Source organism: Nomascus leucogenys, chromosome 13 (genome assembly GCF_006542625.1).
Source record: "Nomascus leucogenys isolate Asia chromosome 13, Asia_NLE_v1, whole genome shotgun sequence".
Taxonomy (NCBI): Eukaryota; Metazoa; Chordata; class Mammalia; order Primates; family Hylobatidae; genus Nomascus; species Nomascus leucogenys.
Genome location: NC_044393.1, coordinates 80684934 through 80694697, shown reverse-complemented (window position 1 = coordinate 80694697; position 9764 = coordinate 80684934). Strand labels below are relative to the sequence as shown.

The 9764-nt window shown below is 40.8% G+C and overlaps 1 pseudogene; it reads left to right on the top strand.

Moving 5' to 3' along the window:
- The first annotated feature begins 819 nt into the window (after positions 1-819).
- LOC100588693 lies at positions 820-9242 on the top strand (annotated as a pseudogene).
- The last annotated feature ends 522 nt before the right edge of the window (positions 9243-9764 follow it).

Here is a 9764-nt window from a genome sequence, read left to right as displayed (position 1 = left end):
CAGATGGTTTTACTAGTGAATTCTACCAAACATTTAAGGGAGAAATTATACCAATTCTCTATGATCTCTTTCAGAAAATAGAAGCACACAGAACATTTTCTAACTCATTCTATGAGGTCAGCATTGTCCTAATATCAAAACAAACCAGTGAAAGGCATTACAAGAAAGAAAAACTACAGGCCAATATTTTTCATGAACACAGATGTAAAAATTCTCAGCCAAATATTGGTAAATCAAATCCAACAAAGTAGAAAAAGAATTATACACCACGACAAATGAGATTTATTCCAGGTATGCAAGGCTGGCTCAACATTCAAAAATTACTTCAGGCCGGGCATGAGAGCTCACGCCTGTAATCCCAGCACTTTGGAAGGCTGAGGCGGGCAGATTGCTTGAGGTCAGGAGTTCAAAATCAGCCTGGCCAACATGGTGAAACTCCGTCTCTACTAAAATACAAAAATTAGCCGGGCGTGGTGGTGTGTGCCTTTAATCCCAGCTATTCGGGAGGCTGAGGCAGGAGAATCGCTTGAACCTGGGGGGCAGAAGTTGCAGTGAGCCGAGATTGCACCACTGCACTCCAGCTTGGGCGACAGAGTGAGACTTAGTCTCAAAAAATAAATAAATAAACAAAAATCACTTCATGCAATCCATCACCTCAACAGGCTAAAGAACAAAAATATATAATCATATCAATAGATGCAGAAAAAACATTTGACAAGATCAAACACCCATTCATGATTTAAGGAAAAAATCAGTGGACTAGGAATAGAAAGAAACTTCCTCACCTTAATAAAGAAAGTCGCCTGGCTACCCCCGAGGCCGCTGAAGGTCAACGCAGTCATGGTGTTCTCCGCGCCGGCAGCCTACCTGACCCATCAGCAGAAGGTGTTGAGGCTTTAAAAGTGGGTGCTGTGCCACCTCGAGTTGTAGTGCATCCACAGGGACAAATACCAATACTTTGCTTGTTTGATGAGAGCCCGGTCTGAAGAACATACGAACGAAAAGGATATGATGAAGGCCACCCGCTGCTGAAGGAGGCTGAGGAAGAATTCTGGTACCATCAGCATGCACAGCCATACATCTTCCCTGACTCTCCTAGGGGTACCTCCTATGTGACACATGAGTGCTACAAGGTCCCAGAATGGTGCTTAGATGACTGGCATCCTTCTGAGAAGGCAATGTATCCTGATTACTTTGCCAAGAGAAAACAGTGGAAGAAACTGCCGAGGGAAAGCTGGAAACGAGAAGTTAAGCAGCTGCAGGAGGAAACGCCACCTGCCGGAAAGGAAGGTGATTTGCCCCCACTGTGGTGGCATATTGTGACCAGACCCTGGGAGCGGCCCACGGGGAGAGAGAGAGAGAGAGAGACTTCCTCTTTCACGTTTGCTAGTGAAATACGTTACAGAACATACACTTGCTCTAATAAAAAATCAGTGAAATGGAAAAAAAAAAAAAGAAAGCTTGCCAACCCCTACAGCTAATATTATATTTAATGATGAAACTAAATGGTTTCCCCTGAAAATCAGAAACTAGAAAAGGAGGTTTCCTCTCACCATCCTATTCAGCGTCATATTAGAAGTCCTAGCTAAGACAGTAAGATAAGAACAAAAAAATTAAACAGATAAGGAAGGAAGAAATAAAACTGTCTTGTTTGCAAATGTGACGATTGTTGATGTTGAAAATTCCAAAGAACTGACCAAAACACACACAAAAAAGTCTTGAAATCAACAAGCAGTTACAGCAAGATTGTCGATACAAGGCTAATATACAAAATTTAATTGCTTTCCTATATACCCGCAAGGAAAAAAATGGATTGTAAAATTAAAACTTCATCATTTATGTCAGCACCAAAAAATTGAAATACTTAGGTTCTAATCTAACAAAATAAATACAGAATCTATCTGGGGAAAACAATACAAGTCTGATAAAAAAATCAAATATCTAAATAAATGGAAATGTGCTCCATGTTCATAGATAGGAAGACCCAATATTGTTAAGATGTCAATTTTTTCCAACTGATCTATAGATTGAATGCAGTCTTAATCAAAATCCTAACAAGTTATTTTGTGAAGATCAAAAAAAGATTTAAAGTTTATATGGAAAGGCAAAAGACAAAATAATCAACACAATACTGAAGAAGAAGCACAAAGTCAAAAGGCTGATATTACCTGACTTTAACACTGCTAATAAAGGTACAGTAATCAAGACAGCATGATATTGGAGGAAGAATAGACAAATAAATCAGTGGGACATAAAAGAGTCCAAAACAGACCTACATAATACAGACCACCAATCTTTGACAAAGGAGCAAACGAGACTCAATGAGGAAATAGTAGATTTTCAGACCAAGCGTGATGGCTCACACCTATAATCCCAGCACTTTGGGAGGCTGAGGTAGGAGGATGGCTTGAGCCCAGGAGTTTGAGACCAGCCTGGGCAATATAGTGAGACCGTGTATCTACAAGGTTTTTTAATTAGCCAAGCATGGTAGTACACACCTGTAGTCCCAGCTACTCAGGAGGCTGATTTGAGAGAATCACTTGAGCCTAGGAGGCAGAGGCTGCAGTGAGCCGACACCACACCACTGCACTCCAGCCTGGGTGACAGACTGAGAATCTGTCTCAAAAAAAAAAAAAAAAGATATCGTAGGTTTTTAAATAAATGGTACCAAAACATTGGACATCCTTAGGAAAAGAATAATCTAGACACAGACTTTCCTTCTACTTTTCACAAAAAATTAACTCAAAGTGGATCATAGACCTGAATGCAAAACTATAAAACTTCTAGAACATAATGTAGAAGAAAATCTAGGTGACCTTGGGTTTGGAGATGAGTTTTCAGATTTAAAAAAAAAAAGAGCAATACAGAAAAGAAAAAATATTGGCAACTTAGATTTTATTAAAATTTAAAACTTCTGCTCTGCAAAAGATACTTTTAAGAGAATGAAAAGACAAGCCACAGACTGGAAAAATATATTCCCAAAACACATATCTGATAAAGGCCTTGTAGCCAAAAGGGGAATAAAATCCTTAAAACTCAATAATAAGAAAATAAACAACTCATTTTAAAAACTGGCAAAAAACCTGAACAGATATCCCACCAAAAAAGATACACAGATGGCAAACAAGTATATGAATAGATGCTCAACATCATATGTCATTAGAGAAGTGCAAGTTAAAACAACAAGATACCACTAAAAACCTATTCTAATGGAAAAAAAACCTGACAATACCAAATATTGGCAAGAATATTATTCAGTGGCAATGCAAAATGGTGTGGCCACTTTGAAAGATAATCTGGTGGTTTCTTACAAGGCTTAAACATAGTGTTGCCATACAATCCAACAATCACACTCTTAGGTATTTACCCAACTGACTTGAAAACTTATGCCCACATAAAACCTACAAACGTTTATAGAAGCTTTATTCATAATTGCAAAAACTGGAAGCAACAAAGATGTAACTCAATAGGCGAGTGGATAAGCAAACCATATTCTATACAATGAATATTATTCAATGACAGGAAGAAAGTCCTATCAATCCATGAAAAGATATAAAAGAAATTTAAATGTGTATTGCTAAGTGAAGCCAGTCTGAAGGGGACACGTACTATATGATTCCAACTATATGACATTCTGGAAAATGAAATACTATATAGACATTAAAAAGTCAGTGGTTGCCAGGGGTTCTGGGTAGGGGAGGGATTAGCAGGTGAAGCACAGAAGATTTTTAGAGGAGCAATAGGATTCTGTATACTGTAATTATGGGTATATGACATGCATTTGTTGAGACTCACAGAATTGTACAATGCAAAGAGTGAACCTCTGTGTAAACTATGAACTCTAGTTAATAATAATATGTCAGTATTGGTTCATTAATTGTGACAAATATACTACACTAATGTATGATGTTAATAGGGAATATGTCGGTAGGGGAGTTACGTGGAAACGCTGAACTATCTGCTCAATTCTTCTGTAAATCTTTTTTTTAAAACAAAATCACACTGTTATTCGTGTTAGAGTGCAAATGAAGCAGCATGAGCATAACTCACTATAACTCAAACTCCTGGTCTCAAGCAATCTTCCTGCCTCACCCTCCTGAATAGCTAGGACTACAGGCACATGCCACCACACCCAGTTAATTTTCTTTTTATTTTTTGTACAGATGGGTCTCACTATTTTGCCCAGGCTGGTCTTAAACCCCTGGCCTCAAGGGATCCTCCCACCTCAGCCTCCCAAAGCACTGGAATTATAGGCATGAGCCGCTGTGCCTGGCCCTTCTGTAAATCTAAAACTGTGCTAAAAATAAAGTTCATTAATTTTTTTAAAAAACTTAATGGTTTAACATAACAATGGTTTATTTCTTGATCACACTTCATGTTCATGCCAAAATTGGCTGCTTTTTCCTTATTCAGGAAACTGGTACAGACTTATTCGGGGGCAGCCTGGTTGATGAAAATCTCATCTTGAATATCACCAGTCTTCATGAAAGAGTGGAGAAATCGTTCAATGGTTCTTAAATATGATGCACCAGAGGAGGCACATTGCTTCTGCTCACATTTCATTAAGAGTAAGTCATCCAGCCACATCTAGCTTTAAAAGTGGTGGGAATGCAATTTTATCATGTGCCCAGAAAAAGAAAAATCCAAATTCTAGTCATTAGTCCTAATGACTACCACCCCTTGCTTCCTAGTTCCTTCTCCTGGTCCAACATCATCACCAGGACACTTGTGCACAGGACACTTTTGTGCCAGTACACAGAAAAACATTCTGGCTGCTCAGAGGCAAAGGCCCTCCAAGCCCACTGATCCCTGCTAGTGTCATTGATATATCTCGAGCAAGCTCCACCTGCTTAATTGTTTCTTCACTCCGAAATCCCTCCTGAAAAACCTAGTGCTTTTATGAAGTTCTTCCTTGGCTTCATACCCTCAGTATCAATTTACAGGAGGGAAAAATCCAAAGAGAAACAGAAAAAACATTGGGAAAAGCATGCTTCAAAAAGCCTTTGTAGGTAAGCAGATCAAGGACCTCTGTACCAGCTTTCACTCCGTTGAGTGTTGCTCAGCAAGGGGCTTGACCTGTCTCTTCACCTGCCACCACAAAGGCAGATGGCAGGCTACAAAGGACACATTCATTGTAAAGAATTATAAAGTCTCGTTCTGTTCACAGTGGCCAAGAATGCCTTGAGCATTCAAAAGCTGAGATGGGTGGAAGAAAAAGTGTTACTAGGACTACTTGATTTGCATGTGACAAATTTAACTCAAACTAGCTTAAGCAGAAAGAGAATGATCTGGTCTGTATAACCAAGAATTCCTGTCCAGATTCAGAATTAAGGAATTAATTTGAACAATATCATTAGATCACTCTCTCTCTCTCTCTCTCGCTTTTCTGAGTTGATTTTATTCTCAGGCAATTTTCTCCCACATGCTAAAAAATTGGCTTAGGGAGTGATATGGTTTGGCTCTGTCCCCACCCAAATCTCATCTTGAATTGTAGCTCCCATAATCCTCATGGGTCATGGGAGGGACCTGGTGGGAGGTAATTGAATCATGCAGGCAGGTTTTCCTCATGCTCATTTCATGATAGTGAATATGTCTCACAGGATCTGATGGTTTTATAAAGAGCAGTTCCCCTGCACATGCTCTCTTGCCTGCTGCCATGTAAAACGTGTTTCTGTTCTTCCTTCACCTTCCACCATGATTGGGAGGCCCTCCCAGCCATGTGAAACTGCAAGTCCACTAAACCTCTTTTTCTTTATAAATTATCCAGTCTCAGGTATTTCTTGAGAGCAGTATGAAAATGGACTAATACAGGGAGTTAAATCTATCCCAAACTTTCAGAAAGTTAGCTCTTTCAGGAAGAGAGAGACAGAGACAGAAGCACAGAGACAAAAAGAATACCTCTGCCACTGGTCCCAGCAAAGTCCTGGAAGAATGCTGAGGATTCTAGTGGATCAACCCCAGGTCACATAGGCCTCCTTGAACTGATTGCATGGTCACTGTAGCTTGGTCCCATATCATCAACATGGAATAGACTTCTTGTTGGAAAAAGATGTTTCTGTTACCAGGGAGAAGGAGAGGAGAGCTACAACTACCAGAGCCAACCACAGCAATGGGACAGAATCAAGTAAGCACACAAGCATGTGCAAGCACGTACATACCCACATTCAGGCAGCCCTTCCATCATCAGACTGCCCATTTTAGAAACAGTTTATGGTTCCAGGATTGTCTAAGGCTGAAGACGATAGAACTGCTCCTCCAGAGCTATAGCCCTGCTACCTTCCTCCATGAAGATGGGACTTGCCTGTGCACGCTCTTCCAGTGTCTCCCTGGTTGAACACCTCCCTTAGTAATTTGCATACCAACCTCATGCCCCACTAGAGCCTGTGGTTATCTTGAGGAAAATAATGGTTTCTGTTTTTCTTTGCATTCTATCACGTGGTCCAGGGATAGTCATTCAGCCAGTATTGAATGAATATCTGTATCTCTGGATGCATAAATGGACAGAATAAAGACCTTCTAAGAAAGTAGAATATACAGTCCCTGACTCTGGGATCTTTTTACTTTGTCAAGGACAATTAGAATACCTCTTAACATAACAGAACAGATTTAAATACAAGCCACGAGAATAAATTAACTCCATAAGATTTGAATCAGATAATGATCAGAGGATGCCAAGTAAAAGTGTAAACAAAGTCAGGCTTCCGCAGTTATCAAGTGCACTTGGAGACAGCTTTTCCTTCTTATTATTTGTGCTCAAATCTTATTCATGTCAGTAATGTGGTTCTCAAATGGGAGGGACACATGGTGAATGCAGGGAGCAGCTTGGATTGGAAGAGCCCATGGTGCTTTATTAGTACAGAGGAAAAAACCCTAGGGCTCTGATTCCTGCCCAGGCCTAGAGAAGTCTACCCCTCTTTCCTGGCCACCAGTATCCCACTAATCCCAACAGTCCTCCATCTGGGAGTAGGTAATTTCTCCATTTGCAGAGAATAAGTGTCCTTCCCATCCTTCCTCCTCTGACATATGCAGACTACACATTAGCATGGTAATGTCTCATGCCATTAGTGAGTAACGTGCTGAATAATTAGGCTATGAAAATCTTACAGCAGGGATTTTTGTTTTATTAGCAATTTTCCATCCTATTGTGTTAATTTCATCTCATGTCAGCCAGCTTTCTAAGTAAACAATGATCACAGGCAGACATCAGTTCCCAGCACATTGTGCTGCCGTGGGTGACTTAACAGACCAGAAAATGGCTTAAGTTGCCTTTTGTCTTGCAGCCTCTGCCTTCTGTTGATGTCACAAGATCTCTAGTCCCTGGTTTCTTATGACCCTAGAATATTCATTTCCTCTTTGTGTGTGTTTTTCTCTGCCTGTCTGTTCTCAATCTATCTCAATGTCCTTCTTGCTCATCTTTGTTTTTCTTCTCCCTCTTTAATGCCATCTCCTCTCCAATACCTCTGTGTGCCTACCTGTAATGACATTGCACTTTTCAATACCATTTTTCTTTTCAAATAATTCTCACATCCATCTTGCATCTTCTGCCCCCACTTCATTTTTCCATATACCTTCTTTAATGTCTCTCACTTTCCTCCCCAATTCATCTGCTTTTCTTTCCACTTGACTATCTTCTCACCATTCCTTCCTTCACCTCCTGTACTGTTCATTTGGCCTAGCTCCTGGAGTGCTATCTTTCAGCCTGTCACTACCCTCCATCCCCCACCCCTCCATACACACACACACACACACACACACATACACACACACCTCATTTTCTCCTTCCTGCTCACCAAGATTCCTGGCTCACAGATGATTAATATTGGGCCCAGGCATGCTGGAAAGTTTAATGCTTTTTCTGTGATATCCCCACAGTCATCAAACATCTGCAAGTTTCTCCTAGAGCTGAGAAAAAGTTCTGTTACTTAATACATTGTTGTTGTCCAAGTTACAAAAGCACCTGCCAAGTCTCTAAGAAAGGTCATGGAGAAAGGTATTGGCAGCATTTACCTGGGTCACCACATGGACAGAGTTGATGAAGAAGGGTCATTCTTGATCAAAAGCTCTTCTTTCATTCTGTTCCTTTCTGTCTGACTCCAGGAGAGTAGGAACCTGGATTCCCCCAAGGCAGGATCATGTTTACTGACTCTATCCAAATATCCAGGCCAAAGAACTAGAACAATGAGGTAATATCTCCTTCAAAAAAAGATATGGCTAAATGCCAATAACTCAAGCACTCAAACTATGCATCCACAGAAGACCAATAACCCAACAGGCTGCTGTCTGGGGCAGCAGTTGGGGAGAAGCCAAAGCAATGTATAATTTTTATAATTAATCCACAAAATGTAACATAGTTGCCCTTCCTGCTAAGGGGCATAAATATTGTCCCTTTGATCTTATTCACCCTTGCCTCCTCGTCATTCAGCCACATATCCCCACCCCTCCTCTATAATGCTCAACATATACATGGCTATTTGTTGTCTCAAAAAATCAACCGGCTTAATAAATGAGATTTTAGCCCTAAAAAGACTGTTATGACTCTGATGAAAAAGAGATCCAGAAGAGGATACAAGAAGCTTTTGAAAAGCACCAAGGCCCAAAAGGATCTGAGATATTTGCAAATCTGTCCCATACCCACAACTGTGCAGCAGTGAGAATTACAAAAGAAATGGAGAATAATTTCTGTGATCTCAAGAAAACGTTGATTAGACAAGAAAATAGGATTAACTCTTAGATTGTGTGAAATAAGCTACGCATATAATACATGCATTTTAAAACAGATAGCTAATGTAGCTCCATGAAATCAAAGGTGATTTAAGGCAGATTTTAAACATTCCTGCGTAGAGAAATAAAACAATCAAAGCACAAATGTGGAAATGTGAATGGCCTGGGATCACAGAAAATGCAGCTTTGCTGCTGTGAGCAATGGACACTACTCCACTGATGGGCATTTCCAGCTGCTGTCCCGGCACAGTGACCTCACCAGCATCACGCCAGGGCTGAACCACTGAAACCATTATGCTTAGTGCACAGTAAACCAATCTTAGAACGAGAAATGGGCAAGTCAGTCTCACTTCTGCCACACCTTCTTCCTCTCAGCTCTCATCACCTGTCCATACCAATATCCTGCATCAGACATACAGACACCCCCCATACTGACTGCTGCACTAGCGAGAATCACCTTGCACAGACGAGTTCACCCTGCATTCAGCACATCAGCATTCAGCACCACGGCCAGCGCCTAAGGCAGCAGAAGGGAGCGAAACCCAGAAGGGGCAGCAGAAAATATAATCATTCTCTCAGTAGTCAGCCACAGGGTTCCTATTTCTTTCTCTTGTTTCTGAAGCTTCTTCCCTCTGGGTCCATGCAGGGCTACTGCATCTGGGTATCCATAAAAATTGACTGTGTTGTACTAACATATTCTCTGATTAACTGGTAGGAGAAGAGAAGGGAAAGCACCCCTCCCCTCCACTACATACGTGCATAGATCCCTCCCTCTCTAAGAAGCTGGCTGCATTTGACAAATACTGGAAATTCCATCCCACCTCCTTCCTTTTAATGACTAAGAGAGCAAGACCTGTAGTCAAGCTGTCTTCTCTAAGCTCAACTACATGGTAGCTGTATAACCTTAGGCAAGTCACCTGCAAAATGAAGATAAAAATAGTACCTATCTCACTGGCTTTGCTGTTATTATTGTCATGATCAGTGCTATCATCTGGCCACACTGGTCACCTTGCTGTTGCTTGAAGATACTCCTGCCTCAAAGT